The sequence below is a fragment of the Pseudochaenichthys georgianus genome, chromosome 21, assembly GCF_902827115.2.
Source record: "Pseudochaenichthys georgianus chromosome 21, fPseGeo1.2, whole genome shotgun sequence".
Classification (NCBI taxonomy): Eukaryota; Metazoa; Chordata; class Actinopteri; order Perciformes; family Channichthyidae; genus Pseudochaenichthys; species Pseudochaenichthys georgianus.
The window spans coordinates 25,376,864-25,392,941 of NC_047523.1; the positions used below are offsets into that span (position 1 = coordinate 25,376,864).

At 45.8% G+C, this 16,078-nt stretch overlaps 1 long non-coding RNA gene across 1 annotated transcript; it reads right to left on the reverse strand.

Moving 5' to 3' along the window:
• Nucleotides 1–8,790: 8,790 nt before the first annotated feature.
• Nucleotides 8,791–15,766, reverse strand: LOC117467115 (uncharacterized). The gene is made up of 3 exons (XR_004554338.2): nt 15,630–15,766; nt 15,385–15,522; nt 8,791–8,922 (listed from the first exon to the last, which is right to left on the reverse strand). It is a non-coding gene; the product is annotated as an uncharacterized lncRNA (long non-coding RNA).
• Between the last annotated feature and the right edge of the window lie 312 nt (nt 15,767–16,078).

Here is a 16,078-nt window from a genome sequence, read left to right on the forward strand (position 1 = left end):
ACGTCACGCGCGCGGAGGCTGCTGGGAATGTCATGTCAGAAATTCAGACGGCTTTGGGTCGAGTTTTGTATCAATAAAAAGCTTTTTTTCGGGTATATTATCTCGATTTAAATAAAATTAAAAATATAGGCAGTCTTAAAAACAACATTTCTATAAAAATGTAGCATATTTGGAAGCTTTGCATTTGATCTTTAAGGTGCATACCGCCACCTCCGGAGTCGGCTTGACTCGGTTTGCATTTATAAAGAATGCACAAATGTGTTTAATCGTTAATGTCAGATATGTACTAAGTAAATACATTTGTTCCTGCTCAAGATTAGATTCAACTTTATTGTTATTGCACATATTACAGGTACTGAGACAACGAAATGCAGTTTAGCTTCTCAGGTGCAACAAGCAGTGAAGTGGAAAGTAATGTACACAATTTACAGAATAACATATAGAATGAATTGAATGATGAATAAACAGTGGGGTATGAATACACTAGATATCGGCCTGAGAGCAGTATGAACAGTGTGTATGAATATGCTAAGATATATAAAGTATGAAAACGGTACGCAGTATAGTATAAAATATATAGATATTAAGTTCATGATGATAAACATTGTGGAACAATGATGAAAAATGGGAATGGATGTGGCGACGTAAAACTGACACAAAACAACAACAAACTTTTGCCAGCAAATTGGAGAGTTTCATCAGCAGCACGTGGTAAAAACCACCAATGAGCGCTCAGCTCGAGATACCAGCGAGCCGTTTCCCATCAAGCATTTCGCTTCCGCAGCTTGTGGAGAGCAACTGCGCCAACTCGCCTCGCCTCGCTCTCAAGGCTGCGGGCGTCTTTGTCCCGCGAGATTTCAAAGTCTCATGTGGGCGAGCCTCCAGAGCAAGTCGGACAAAATGACTAACCATCATGCAACGCACTAGCAAGACATTGATCGCAACTGCGCAGGTCTGCGCAGGTCTTGCTTGTCTCAAACAAGCCTACTGTCTAACTCCCGCCTTCTCCCGCTTGCTCCAAATAAGGGCAAAGAGGCAGTGCTGAGGCGGGACAGGGCGGGACCTGCTGCCACCTAGCGTGACGTTCCAGACCTAGCTCAGGCTAAGAAGCTAAGCTAACATGCTCTCAGTAATAAGCTAACAACCTATGCTAACAATCCAGCTTGCGGTCACTGCTCCTCGTTCCCGGCATATTCTGAAGGTAAGATACCCTGTAACTTTACAAAACTTGTCCTTTTGATTTAAATGTTCTTGAACCTACACTATACAATTGTTTTTTAAGTGCTTCACCGTTTTTCAAATATAAATGTCATTTAACTAAACTTTGTAAACTAGCAGAGATATGGCCAGTGTTGTGTGAATTAAATGTGATTAATGAAATATGACTGTAGAAAAAGAAAGGTGCTTTTATATTGATTAAAACATTTTTATTTATTTCAGCATTAAGAAAAAAGAAGATTGCAACCCCCTCCACGCCAAACTGCACAACCTGTAAGTTGATGGTCCTGGCTTACTTTACATGACTTCAGATGGTTGACATTACACACAAACATACTATACATATACATGTGTGCACAATTGTATATAAACAGCACACAGTATATAAATATATATATATATATAAACTGTGTGCTGTTAATCTGTTTTTTGAGGGTTTGCTCTCTTGTTACTTTTAACCATACAGGTGTGATTTCATAGTTATTTTGCATGTTATTGTCAAAGGAACAAAATGAGCAACCCTTTATACTTAATTTGATATTCCTCATTATCTGAAGCATTTGTTACTCTCATTTATTTTCCTCCCATAGTGACTGTATGGATAATCGGAGACAGCTATGTCCGGCGTGGAGCCCAGAGAGCTACAGAGACTATCGGCAGCAACCTTGGCCTCGACCTGAGGGTGTGCTGGTTCGGTTGGGGTGGACTGCGCTAGAGAGGTGTCCTCCCTTTCTTTTCCTACTCTCTGCGAGGAAGAGCAGTCCCGGATGTCCTCCTCATCCACTGTGGCGACAATGACTTGGGGGATGTGCCCAGTGTTCAGTTGCTGAACCAGATGAAGGAGGACCTGCACCAGCTTCACCATCGGCACCCTGGCATGAAGATCATGCTCTCCCAGAAGCGGAGGGCTGGTGCAAATCCTGTCAAAATTGACAAGGCCCAGAAGTTTGTTAACAGTGTTATGGCTACTTTTGTTCATAGCCTGAATGGTGCCATTGTTGACCACTCCAACATTAGACATGACAGTCCTGGGCTGTTTTTGCGAGATGGAGTTCATTTCACCCCTAGGGGAAATGATATTTTTTTTAAGTCACCAGCCAATTGCCTGAAAGACCACCTCCAAAGACTGTGAACTGCTAAAATGTCAGTATCACTGTCTTTGGATTTGGCCTTTAGAGTATGTATTCTAAGGCCCTTGCTAAGCCCAGACTGTCATGGCTAATGTTGAGTTAGATATTACATCTGTAGCCATAACACTGTTAACATGGCTGCTCTTCCTCTTCCCCACATCCCACCCCCCCCTCTTCCCCCAATGGACTTTGTAGCTCTCCAGGCCCATGCTGGGCATGGCTGTCTGTCAAACCTTTTATTTTGTATTTGTTATGATGTTTTTTGTTATTTTATTTGTTAAAATAATTCTGTATTTATGTAAATATTGAAAATAAATTACATTAATATTTTCACTTCTTTTGTCTACTGCTTACTGAAAATGTTAGCTATCACATCCAAATGGGACTATCAAATGACAGGATAAGCTTACCATACAATACAGAAAACATTACACATTAAGGCTCAAATCTTTTCCCAAGCCGGAGCAGTCTGAAAAGAGTCCCAAGTTTAAAAACACAACATCTTGACAATGAATACTACGCTGTCATTTATCAGTGACAATGCAAACAACAAGAAGTTCTCCCCTAGTCCCATGTATTTTGTCATCAATGTCATAAGCATACCATAGAATGTAATTATGAAGTGCAACACCCACAATCCCTACAGGGTCGCAACGTCACAGAAGATAATACCTTTGAGAGAGTTTCTAAATAGTTCAGTATGCAGATAAATATTTGTTTTACAATAGAAACATTTTTCTCCATAAATGTTCCCACATGTTGTGAGCATCAACTTTAAATCTTTTGTCAACAAATAAAAAACATCTTAATTTCCTTTACGACAACATTTTGTTTATAACACCACTACAGTACATTAACAATAAGCATAGGAAAATGATAAATGTCAACATTTAAGATTGTGCATTTACTCTTTATTTAATCAGATCTATTTCACATTGAAAATGTGATAAAGCCACATTGAAAGTTACATCTTGCATTTTATGAAAAGTAAAGGTTTCGAATCATTGTATGACTTAAGTACACTAGAGAATAAATTAAAGATGTGCAACACCTGTATCAGTAATTCAAATGATATAACTTATGTACAGGGTTGGGAGGGCTACTGGCCAAAAACACAACCAGTAACTTCATGTGAGTATCAAGATATAAAAGTAATGTAACCTGATAACTTTATTTTTCTTTTGGATTACCTCAATATCAAATGCAATGCAAATAAACACAGGAGAGAAGAAATATGAATATGATGTGTTTACTGAAATGTATAATATAATACCATAAAGCAGATTCAGGCAGTAGGTGTACAGATTCACAATGAAAGTATTATCCTACAGAACAGTACGGCTTCAGAGAAGAGATACAATTTGATAATTTTACAACAAGCACTATCTGCTCTTTTTAGGTTTTGAATAAGATTGTAATCCTGAGTTTCCCTATTATTAGAAAAGTCAAACTAATGCGATTACATATTTTCCTATGTATCTAAGGATTACACTTCTCTTTTTCTCTATACGATCTTGATTCGTGTTAGATGTAATCCATTACTATCTAAGCCAATACAAGTCATCACTTTTGGAAAATGGTCTCAAGTTATAAATGATGCCTTCAATGTCTTTCACGTGGAGAAGACATCCCATTGGCCGAGGCGTTGCAACTTCCCTCAAGCGTCCTACATGAAAGAAAGATCACATGTTAGAAATGTGTGCACAAACTATTCAGTATGACCCGTCTTAGTTTAAAGCCCAAGTGTGAGAGTGAACAGAGGCGGAGTCTGTTTGTTGGCTGCTGCTACCCAAACCAACATCCTCCTCACAAGCATTGGCTGTTGGAACGTCATTACGCTCCACATGTGGAACAACAAAGGCTTCTTCAGGCGTGCCTTGTATCATAATGATATTGCTCTGATCAGCAGCAAGACTGTTTTCACCACTACCATGGTCTACATCTGCAACCTCCTCCTCCTTGCTGTTAACAGTCGAACTAGGACTGTCACTTACCTCGTCATTGCTCCTCACCTGCTTCTCCTTCCAGGCTGTTGTTCTTTGGTGAAATAGAAAATGGTGGGCACTGCAGTGTTTTTCAGGCATCTCCTTCCCTAATAAAAATAATAAACAAAAACACATAAAATAACTTTTTGAGGTCTGTAGATATTCAACTTTCTTTTGAATAATGTTGTTTTAAATTTAAGAGTGCATTATAAAAGACAATAGAGGGCCAACATGTTAACTATGCAGTTAATCTATTCAACAATTACGTGTTTCCAAGATTCAGATTCAAAGGATTTATGTCATATGCACATACAGTAGGCTACAGTGTAGGAATGGCAATGAAAATCATCTGTCCCGAGCTCCTCCAACAATGCAACATAGTTATATAAGACATAAAACAATAAAAGAAATTCAAAATTAAATTAAGAATAATAAATTAGTGCAGGCAGAAATCTATATACACGTAAATATAATAAGACATATGCAAGAACAGAATGTAAAGATAAATATTGTATAGTAAAATTAAATTAAATCATTTTTTTTTTTACAGTGATAGCTGTTAAGATAAATAAGTTATAAGATGACAACAGATGAATGAATGTTGCTATTAAAATAATGTAAAAAAGGTAATATAATTCATCTGTTTTTAACATAGAGTATGTGGGGGAAATGGCAATTCTCTATCTATGATAAAGAGTCTTTGCATAAATTGAAGAGAAATGTGATGGTTTGCAAAAAAATTCGATTTTTATGTTTCTATACTTAACTGGCAAAATCTTAATTTGGCCTTTAATCAAAAGAACATTACTCATCACTGATGTGCAAGCTGTGCCATAACAATTATTTAGCATTGTATGATGTATAACATGTATTTAATTAGTAACAACAATTTACACTCACAAATGGAATGTTCAGCACCCACTGGTCCAGCCTGTCTGGATCACCTAAAGGAAACCTTTATTCAAAAATACATGAAAACCGACCCAAAGACAACAGGAGGGTTAATGCCATATTCACTTAATAACGCATGAACAACTTTTACAAATATTTCTATATAGTCTGTGTTGGTAAATGTAATCTGGGTTGCACATTTCCTGCTGAAATACATGCATGGGCCTACCAAGTTACTGCGTGGCACTTTGGTTTTGATAAAACAGTGTAGTTCCACTATATAAGCGTTACATTCATAATCAAACGAGACAATATGCAAGATAAATAGCTATTTGTTGTTATTCTTAATGCTTGTCATTCACACGTTAAGAAAATAAAATAAGTACCGATACATAGCAGAACAATTGTGGCGATGTTCAGCTTAATAAGCCTTGTTCAACATCATTTCTTTAGCTAATACTATAGCGGGCTGCAGGCGAACCAAGTCCGCGTTTCGCTGCATTCCTTGATCTCCAGTTATAACGCCGGGCTCCGCCGCTGGCCGAAGCTAACGGAGCCGCAAAGGGCTAGCTACGGCTCCGGTTAGCTTCGGTGGCGGACTCCGGCGGCCACCACTGGGATAATTGGGTCCTCTTTTAACATTTGCTCCCATTTAGCATTATGGGTGTCATAGCCATAGACTATAAAAGTCTTACCCAAGGCTAAATCATAAACTAAACTGTATATATATATATATATATATACATGTATAAAGGGTTACGTCCTTAGCTGGCTAATAAGCTACATAACAAGCTAAGCTAACAAGCACACAAACACCTGCTAACGGGGTTAACATGTATAATATTATCATTTTACTCACCGAAAAAAGCTGAGAGTAGACTTCTTGGAAGTTCTGTTAGTACATTCAAGCGCACAGCACGACATCTTAATTGTCTGGTATATCACCACGAACACGGCTAAAGCTAAAGGGTCAAGTACAGTACTATGACTAACTAACGTTGTAGCCTCTATGGTTGTAGCCTAGCAGAGTGGACACGTTGCTGTTAGCTGACAGTGAGGCATGTACGTGTCCATCAACGTGACCACGCCCTAATTAATGCAAAAACGTTAAGACCTAATATAAATAAAAGGGTCGTGTTAGAAAACAATTCACTCACAGATCCATAATCATGAAGGTGGAATCTAACTATATCGATAATAAAAATGTATGGAGCCAGGGACAGAAACATGTTTTTTTCTGCTGTAAAGTTGGGCATTTTAACATGGGGGTCTATGGAAATTGCTCCTTTCTGCAGCCATCGCCTATCGGCCAATATATGAACTGCAGTGTGTTGCACTTCCGTATTGGCTTCCCGGCTGTTCCCCAGAGTTTGCCGCTTGGTCAAGAAGCATCAGATCAGTGCATGCACTGCCTCGTCCAATCAGTGAGCGATACACAGTAAGGGGGCGGGGCGAGTGTCTGAGGATTTCATCGAAGGATGGTCTGGTGGTTCCTCGGTTATAGCATAGAAGAGTTACGACAACGGAAGTCCAAAAACGGTTATCGTCACGTGGTTCATGTAGACGAGGGCTGCAGTCGAATAGTCCAAAGATCAGCTCCTAAGTTCTAACCCTATCGTCTATTCCTTGACCTCTGAGTGAAACATCACGGGGTTAAGAGATAGTGGACAGGAGAATTCAAAAGGACTTAGGAGAAGAGACTGCGGTACTTTAGAGAATCCGAATGCACTATCCGACGTATTTATGATGCGCCAGCGGACGTCATGAATGTGCGTCTGCTGCTGTGGGGGAACTATGGAAACTACAGTTTTCTATACAGCGGACTACAACATGGATTTTTAATAAGAACGAGGGACTACTGTAAACTCATCTAGAGACTCTGCACCGTGCTCTGATGCTGTTGCTTTGCTTTATGAACGTGGACAACAGAGAAACATATTCTTCATGACCAAAGTTGGAATTGAAATAAAAAAGGAAAGTGAAACTTATGCTTGTTACCCTCTCCCTCCAGTCCACATTAATACCAATGATCCCAATACATATGAAAATATCTTAAAATCAATACAAATGTATTTATTATAAACATTAGTCCTTAACATTTATCACTGTGTATATCACCATTCAAACATCTTTTAAAAGTTGAACAAACTCCACACAGCTCAGTGAAGACTGTGAAATGTTGACTTTATTTGATAATTTCAGTAAAAACTAACGTTCATATATTTCTCTTTTTGATTATAATACTGATGAACGTTCAAAACAAAGTACTTTGGCAACTTACCACCTATGTTTTAAAATGCTTCATAAGCACCGTAACTTTCATGATATCATTTCTCGGTCATAATCGGTTGTTTCCGTGAACGGCCGACTGTTGAGTGACGGCAAATGCTGCGGCTGCAAGGCATTGTGAGGCAGCATTTTCGCTTCTCCTGTCGGTTAGGGAGGTCCAGTGGTTCCTAAGCTAAAGGAGGTTATAAAGGAAGTTTGAAACCTCCTTTCCTATCATTCTCATCATTCTAGAGAATTCGAACGGCACTTATCATGGCTGCTACTGAGGGACTTCCGGGTCATTTCACTCCTTTAGGAAGGTTCCTAAGCTAAATGGACTATTCGACTTCAGCCGAGGATCGTTCCCCGGAAGTTCATGGCGGGCAATGTGAATGCATTGATAACAGGAGATATAACTACGATTTTTGGTAATTATTAGTGAATAAAGGTTTTGATTTGCAATATTTATACAACAAATCGATATGTGTATGTATTTACATCAATATGTTTTAAAAAATAAAATAGAATTTGCTAATATTAAGTGATAATATTAAGATTAGTGTGAACAGTGAACTAGTTTACATGTTAGGCTAACAGTGCCTTGGTTAAAGAGCCTGTTGCTGTTTATTTATAGCTTTGAATTCTTTAAAACCAATATTATCTTCTTAAACTTGTATGGTAGTCAGGAGCATCACTTTCTAATGTTTATTGATATATTTATAGGGAGGGGATCTAAAGTAATGCTTTAAAATTCAGATTAGATTAATGTCTACCATTTTCTTAAATTCATGGTAGTTTCAGTAATCCCCTGGTAATTGAGGACACAAGTTATCTAAATGACTAATGTCATCTTTATGGCTTTCAGAAAGGACAGGAGACCGACAGGTGACTATCAAAGGACTAGCAGCAGCAGCAGCAGCAGCATGATGATGATGATGATGATGATGATGATGTTAAATGTGTTGTTTTAGGAACATCCATTGCAAATACATGGAATTCAATAAACATTGAATAGCATATCATGCAGTTTGTCTGTGCCTTTTCCTCCGTGTTGTCCTGGTTTGCTGTGCTGCCTCCTAGTCGCCACCATGGTTTGCTGTGCTGCCTGGGGATGCTCAAATCGCTCCGAGAAAGGAGTACGAATGTACGGCTTCCCCACTGACACAGAGCGGAGGAAAAAATGGCTGGCTCAAATCAGCAGGAGCAATTTCACGACCAACAGCAAAAAAATATGTGAGGTAATTATATACAAACACTGCATTTGCACTTTTTCACAAAACGAAAACCACACCATTGGGAAAGCTTAATGTTTTGTTTAATACAAAAAAACAGGGAAAGGCTTGAAAAACACAGAGTTGAGACTCAGGGTGCAGGGTGAGGGTCTCAGTGCAGGTATTCAGGCTCCATTGAATCCCCCTCTGGTTCTTGTGCTGAAAGAGGGAGTAACAGACAGGAGAAAGGTTTATACACACCTATATAGCACACCTATTGGATGGGAAATTGCCTTGGGGAGATAAGGTGTGGTCTTTGTTCCCAACTGAAGTTATGGAACTTTATTATTTGTGAGTTTAACAAAGTATGACAAATGGCATCAGTAACAGATGTGATATGAATTTCTATAAAGTTGTCTCACATTCTTGGTCATATTTTATATACAGTATGTAATGAGTATAACATGTCCAGTAAGTATAAAGTGTTTCCTAATACTGTGTATTCAACCACTATGGAATATGTATGACACGATTCAGACACAGTTGTTCTGTGTGTGAAGTAACCTCAAGTCACTCCGCAGGCACATTTTGATGCAGACCAGTTTGTCAAGACAAAAAAGGGCAAGACTAGGCTGAGAGCAGAGGCTATACCCACCATCTTCGTGCATCGCCCTGTGGTCAAAAAGAGAAGGGCCCCAGCACCACGATTCACCCCGGGACCTGTATCTACAAAGCCCATAGCTCATGATCACAGCTATAGTGTGAAAGGTGAGGTATAATAAGTATGAACTCTTAGTAACAAAAGTAATATTTGTTATTTTTAAGTGGTATAATATTTAAAATGTTCGAATATTTACAGTGCCATGTCTTCTACTTACATTAGTCTCAAAGATTGAGGGAAGAAGGGATGAGGAGACTGAGAGAAAGGAAAGTGAGGGTGAAGAAAGAGAGGACATGGCTAGTGAGGAGAGACAGGGAGGGCGGACACCACCCACTCAGCCAGCAGCCAGTCAGCATACGAGGGAACCAGCAGCCAGTCAGCATACGAGGGAACCAGCAGCCAGTCAAACAGATATATTACAACAATTAAAGAGAAAATTAAAGAGCCAAGAAGGAATCACCAAAAAAGCAAAGGCTGCACTAAGAAAAATCAGGAAGGAAAATGCAGTTCTCAAGAAAACAATGAAAATTAGGGACAAGAAATATAAGAAAACGTTTTCAAAAGACCAACTGAAGGCATTAGGCAGACTCACCACAAAGGGGATGAAATGGAGCAGTGAGACAATTAAGAAGGCTTTAAAAATTCGCTTTGCGAGCGGACCAACGGGTTACAAAACTCTGCAGGAATTGCAGATTCCCCTTCCAGGAATAAGAACACTGCAAAGAAGGATGCAATGTGTTAAGTTTGAGCCTGGTGTGTTGACAGAGGTCTTTGATTTCCTAAAATTGAAGGCATATAGATTGACAGACCTTGAAGGGGAGTGTGTGTTGACCTTGGATGAAATGGCAATCACACCAAGTGTGGAGTTAGACATGATTACAGGAAAACTGTACGGTGATGTGACTTTACCAGGTCACACAGGGGTGGCAACACATGCTTGTGTCACAATGCACATGTTATGTCACGTTTGTAGTTTTGTCTGTGTTGGTGTTTTTCTTGTCTTTGGGTTTCCTGTCTTATTGTGTTAAGTGTTCACCCCCGTTTCCTGCCTGTCTGCTTTCTGTCTGTTTCCCTCCCTGATTACCCGATTGTGTTCACCTGTTGTCCTTGTGTTTCTCCTCCCCTGCCCGGCTGTTTCTCGTTGTCATGATTACCCCTTCTTGTATTTAGTCTTGTCTCTGTCTGTGTTCAGTGTTGGGTCATTGTTTGTTGGTGACGGAGGTCACCGGAGAGTGTTCTGTTCTGTATCCTTGGAATAAAGGGTTTCTCAAGAGTTATCTGCATTTGGGTCCTGCTTCCTTCACTCATCCGTGACAGAATGACCCAACCAGAAATGGACCCAGCAGATGACCCTTTTGAGGTGGAGCTGCAACAGTTTTCTTTCCCTTTGGAATGTTGCCACAATTGGTGGAAGGAAGCGTCCAGTGTTCGGCTGAAGGAGGCCGCCCTGGTAGAGGCGCACCGGTTGGCGATGGAGAAGCCCGACTTGGTGGAATTCTTACCTGACTGGATGTTGGACTTCCTCTGGAGGTGTGAGTTCCAGCCTGCTGACTACAGACGTCTCGGAGTGTTCCGTCTGGAGTCAACCTCTGCTTCTTCCCCAGTTCCTGCTCCTATTCATGAGTCTTATGCTGGAACTCGTCAGGCTTATGGAGGCCCACGGAGCATTCAGGCGGCTGCTAAGAGGAGTCGTCGCAAGACCAGACAGGGAGCCCGGGCCCCAGCAGCCATGGTCCCAGTACAGGCGCCAGCAGCCATGGTTCCAGCCTCAGTACAGGCCCCAGCAGCCATGGTTCCAGTCCCAGTACGGACCCCAGCAGCCATGGTTCCAGTCCCAGTACGGGCCCCAGCAGCCATGGTCCCAGTCCCAGTACGGGCCCCAGCAGCCATGGTCCAAGTCCCAGTACGGGCCCCAGCAGCCATGGTTCCAGTCCCAGTACGGGCCCCAGCAGCCATGGTTCCAGTCCCAGTACGGGCCCCAGCAGCCATGGTTCCAGTCCCAGTACGGGCCCCAGCAGCCATGGTCCCAGTCCCAGTACGGGCTCCAGCAGCCATGGTTCCAGTCCCGGTCCCGGCAGCCATGGTTCCTGCCCCAGTGCAGGCTCCCGCAGCCATGTGTCCGGCTCCGAGGCCGGCCCCAGCGGCTATGGTCCCGGCTCCGGGAGCGCCCTATACGGCTGTGTTTCTGGCGTCGAAGCTGGAGCTTATAGACAGGATTCTGGCTTCAATTCCGGTCCCTGCAGCCATGGTTTCAGCCCCAGTTCTGGCCCCAGCAGCCATGGTTCCGACCCCAGCTGCCTTGGTTCCAGACCCAGAGCTGGTCCCAGCTGCCACAGTCCCATCTCGGGTTCCCTCCTCTGGTTACTCCTCGAGTCCCCTCTTTGGTTTCCCTCTCGAGTTCCCTTCTCTAGTCCCTCCTCTAGTCCCCTCTTTAGTCTCTGTTCGAGTCCCCTCTCTGTTTCCATCTCCAGTTCCCTCTCGAGTTCCCTCCTTTAGTCCCTCCTCGAGTCCCCTCTCTAGTTTCCCTCTCGAGTTCCCTTCTCTAGTTACTCATCTAGTCCCTCCTCTAGTCCCCTCTTTAGTCTCTGTTCGAGTCCCCTCTCTGTTTCCATCTCAAGTTCCCTCTCCAGTTCCCCCTCGAGTCCCCTCTCGAGTTCCCTCCTTTAGTCCCTCCTTTAGGCCCTCCTCTAGTTCTCCTCTAGTCCCCTCTGTAGTCCCTTCTCGAGTCCCCTCTCTGTTTCCATCTCCAGTTCCCTCTCGAGTTCCCTCCTTTAGTCCCTCCTCGAGTACTCATCTAGTCCCTCCTCTAGTCTCTCCTCTAGTCCCCTCTTTAGTCTCTGTTCGAGTCCCCTCTCTGTTTCCAGCTCAAGTTCCCTCTCCAGTTCCCCCTTGAGTCCCCCCTCGAGTTCCCTCCTTTAGTCCCTCCTTTAGGCCCTCCTTTAGGCCCTCTAGTCCCTCCTCGAGTCCCCTCTCTAGTTCCCCTCTCGAGTTCCCTTCCCTAGTTACTCCTCTAGTCCCCTCTGTAGTCCCTTCTCAAGTTCCCTCTCTGTTTCCATCTCGAGTCCCCTCTCCAGTTCCCCCTCGAGTCCCCTCTCGAGTTCCCTCTCGAGTTCCCTCCTCTGGTCCCTCCTCGAGTCCCCTCTCTAGTTCCCCTCTCAAATCCCCTCTCGTGTTCCCTTCTCTAGTCCCCTCTGGAGTCCCCACTCCAGTCTCCTCTCGAGCCCCCTCTCAAGTCTCCGCTCGAGTTCCCTCTCCATTCCCTATTCAAGCCCCTACGCAAGTGTCGTTGGAGGTCCCGCCGTCTACTCCCCTGCCGGGGGTCCTGCCAACCCTGTGTCCTGTGTCGTTGGAGGTCCCGCCGTCTGCTCCCCTGCCGGGGGTCCTGCCAGCTCTGTGTCCTGTGCCGTTGGAGGTCCCGCCGTCTACTCCCCTGCCGGGGGTCCTGCCAACCCTGTGTCCTGTGCCGTTGGAGGTTCCGCCGTCTACTCCCCTGCCGGGGGTCCTGCCAACCCTGTGTCCTGTGCCGTTGGAGGTCCCGCCGTCTACTCCCCTGCCGGGGGTCCTGCCAATCCTGTGTCCTGTGTCGTTGGAGGTCCCGCCGTCTACTCCCCTGCCGGGGGTCCTGCCAACCCTTTCTCCTGTCCCGTTGGAGGTCCTGCAGAATACTCTTCTGCCGGGGGTCCTGCCAACCCTTTCTCCTGTCCCGTTGGAGGTCCCGCCGTCTACTCCCCTGCCGGGGGTCCTGCCAGCCCTGTGTCCTGTGCCGTTGGAGGTCCCGCCGTCTACTCCCCTGCCGGGGGTCCTGCCAACCCTGTGTCCTGTGTCGTTGGAGGTCCCGCCGTCTACTCCCCTGCCGGGGGTCCTGCCAGCTCTGTGTCCTGTGCCGTTGGAGGTCCCGCCGTCTACTCCCCTGCCGGGGGTCCTGCCAACCCTGTGTCCTGTGCCGTTGGAGGTCCCGCAGAATACTCCCCTGCCGGGGGTCCTGCCAGCCCTGTGTCCTGTGCCGTTGGAGGTCCCGCCGTCTACTCCCCTGCCGGGGGTCCTGCCAACCCTGTGTCCTGTGTCGTTGGAGGTCCCGCCGTCTACTCCCCTGCCGGGGGTCCTGCCAATATTTTCTCCTGTCCCGTGGGAGGTCCCGCAGAAGACTCTTCTGCCGGGGGTCCTGCCAACCCTATATCCCGTGCCGTTGGAGGTGCTACCGGGGCCCCTGCCAGCCCCATGTCCATCACCGGTCTCGCCGGGGTTCCTGCCAACTCCTGGTCCTTTTCCATGGGGGATCCTGCCGAAGCCTGTCCGACCGGCTCCGGTTTCTGTCCGGCCGACACCGGGTCCTGCCCGATCTCCGGAACGGGCCCATCAGCGCTTTCCTGCCCGGCCTCCTGATCCTGTCCGGTCGACACCGGCTCGAGCCCGGCCCCCTGAGAGCCGCGGTCTTCGCCCTCGAGCCCGGCCCCCTGAGAGCCGCGGTCTTCGCCCTCGAGCCCGGCCCCCTGAGAGCCGCGGTCTTCGCCCTCGAGCCCGGCCCCCTGAGAGCCGCGGTCTTCGCCCTCGTGCCCGGCCCCCTGAGAGCCGCGGTCTTCGCCCTCGTGCCCGGCCCCCTGAGAGCCGCGGTCTTCGCCCTCGAGCCCGGCCCCCTGAGAGCCGCGGTCTTCGCCCTCGTGCCCGGCCCCCTGAGAGCTGCGGCCTTCGCCCTCGGGCCCGGCCCCCTGACTCTTCCTGCCGTTGCCTTCGCCCTCGGACCCGGGTCCCTGACTCTTCCTGCCGCTGCCTTCGGTCCTCCATGGTCCCCACCTTGGACTCTGTTTTGACCCCGGGCCGTCCGCCCGAGACCCCTTCCTGGTTCTCTGCCTTGTCCCCGGGCAGTCCGCCCGAATCCCCCTTTTTGGACTGTACCTTGCCCCCCGGGCCGTCCGCCCGAGACCCCTTCCTGGTCCTCCGCTGTGTTCCTGGGCTGTCAGCCCAAGACCCGTCCTCCGGACCCCCTCCGCCCACCCTGCTTGGGGTTTTGGACTTTTTTTTTTTTTTTTTTTTAGGGACGTCTGGAATCCGTCCCTTGAGGGGGGGGTTCTGTCACAATGCACATGTTATGTCACGTTTGTAGTTTTGTCTGTGTTGGTGTTTTTCTTGTCTTTGGGTTTCCTGTCTTATTGTGTTAAGTGTTCACCCCCGTTTCCTGCCTGTCTGCTTTCTGTCTGTTTCCCTCCCTGATTACCCGATTGTGTTCACCTGTTGTCCTTGTGTTTCTCCTCCCCTGCCCGGCTGTTTCTCGTTGTCATGATTACCCCTTCTTGTATTTAGTCTTGTCTCTGTCTGTGTTCAGTGTTGGGTCATTGTTTGTTGGTGACGGAGTTCACCGGAGAGTGTTCTGTTCTGTATCCTTGGAATAAAGGGTTTCTCAAGAGTTATCTGCATTTGGGTCCTGCTTCCTTCACTCATCCGTGACAGCTTGTGTGTTTATGTTGGCTGGAAACACAACACGGTGGAAGCAAGTAGTGGCATATCATTACACTGGCAATTCTACCAATGGAGCAGAGTACAGGCCAATCATTATTGATATAATACAGAGGGCAGCATCCATAGGGCTACATGTGCTTGATGTCACCACCGACATGGGTAGCCCTAACCGAGCCATGTGGAAATCCTTTGGGGTGGACCAAAATAAAACATCGGTGCCACATCCAGCAAAACCAGACAGGCAGCTCTATTTCATGCCAGAGGTCCCACATCTGGTAAAAAAATTAAAAAGTGCCCTTGTCCGTGGGCAGGTCTTCATAATTCCTGAGGATGTTGTTAACAGAGAGAACCTCCCCTCTAACGAGGTTTCTGTGGTCCCCATTAAGGACTTATTGACCTTTCAGGAAGGGATTGCCTTAAAAATAGCTCCCCATCTTTCAGCTGCAGCCATCGAGCCAAGTCACTTTGATAAGATGAAGGTTGGTCTTGCTCTAAATGTGTTCAGTAAGGCTACAAGTGCTGGGCTGAAATACATGGTGCAGCAAGAAAACCGCCCTCTGTCATACCTGACGACAGCGTGGTTCCTGGAGCAGGTTGATCGTTGGTTTGATCTGATGTCATCTCGCCATCCAATTACAGCCCTGAGCAGGCTCAAGATGGAGGAGTACCAAAAGGCCATCACCTTCCTCCAGAACATCGTCCATCTGTTTCGTGGGATAAAGATAGGTCAAAAGGGAGGTTGGAAGCCTGTTCAAACAGGGGTGATAATGGCAACAACATCAATTGTGGCCATACAAGAGGAGATGCTTACACAAGGACACAGGTTTGTGTTAACGTCAAGGTTCACACAAGACTGCCTTGAAAATACATTCAGCTGTGTGAGGTCTACAAATCCTGTCCCAACTCCAGTGGAATTCCATCATGCACTGAGAATCATATCTGTGGGGCAGTTCCTCACCACCATCAGCTCTGGGAGATACCAGGAAGACCACAGTAGCTTTTTGGCAGACTTTCTGGACACAGGGGAGCCAAAAATCACTCCATCAGTCAGAGTGGAACAGCTGATGGCGGCGAACAGAGCAGCAGCACCTGACCTCACAAAAACTGAGAAATGTATTCTCTTCCATCTTGCAGGCTACATCGTCCACAAAATCATCAAGTTTGCCAGCATCTGTGAAAAATGCAAAATTGCAACAGAGCACCATGATGAGAGTCCTTCTGGTGACAACAGCTTGTTAGTGGACTTGAAAGACTTCAAGG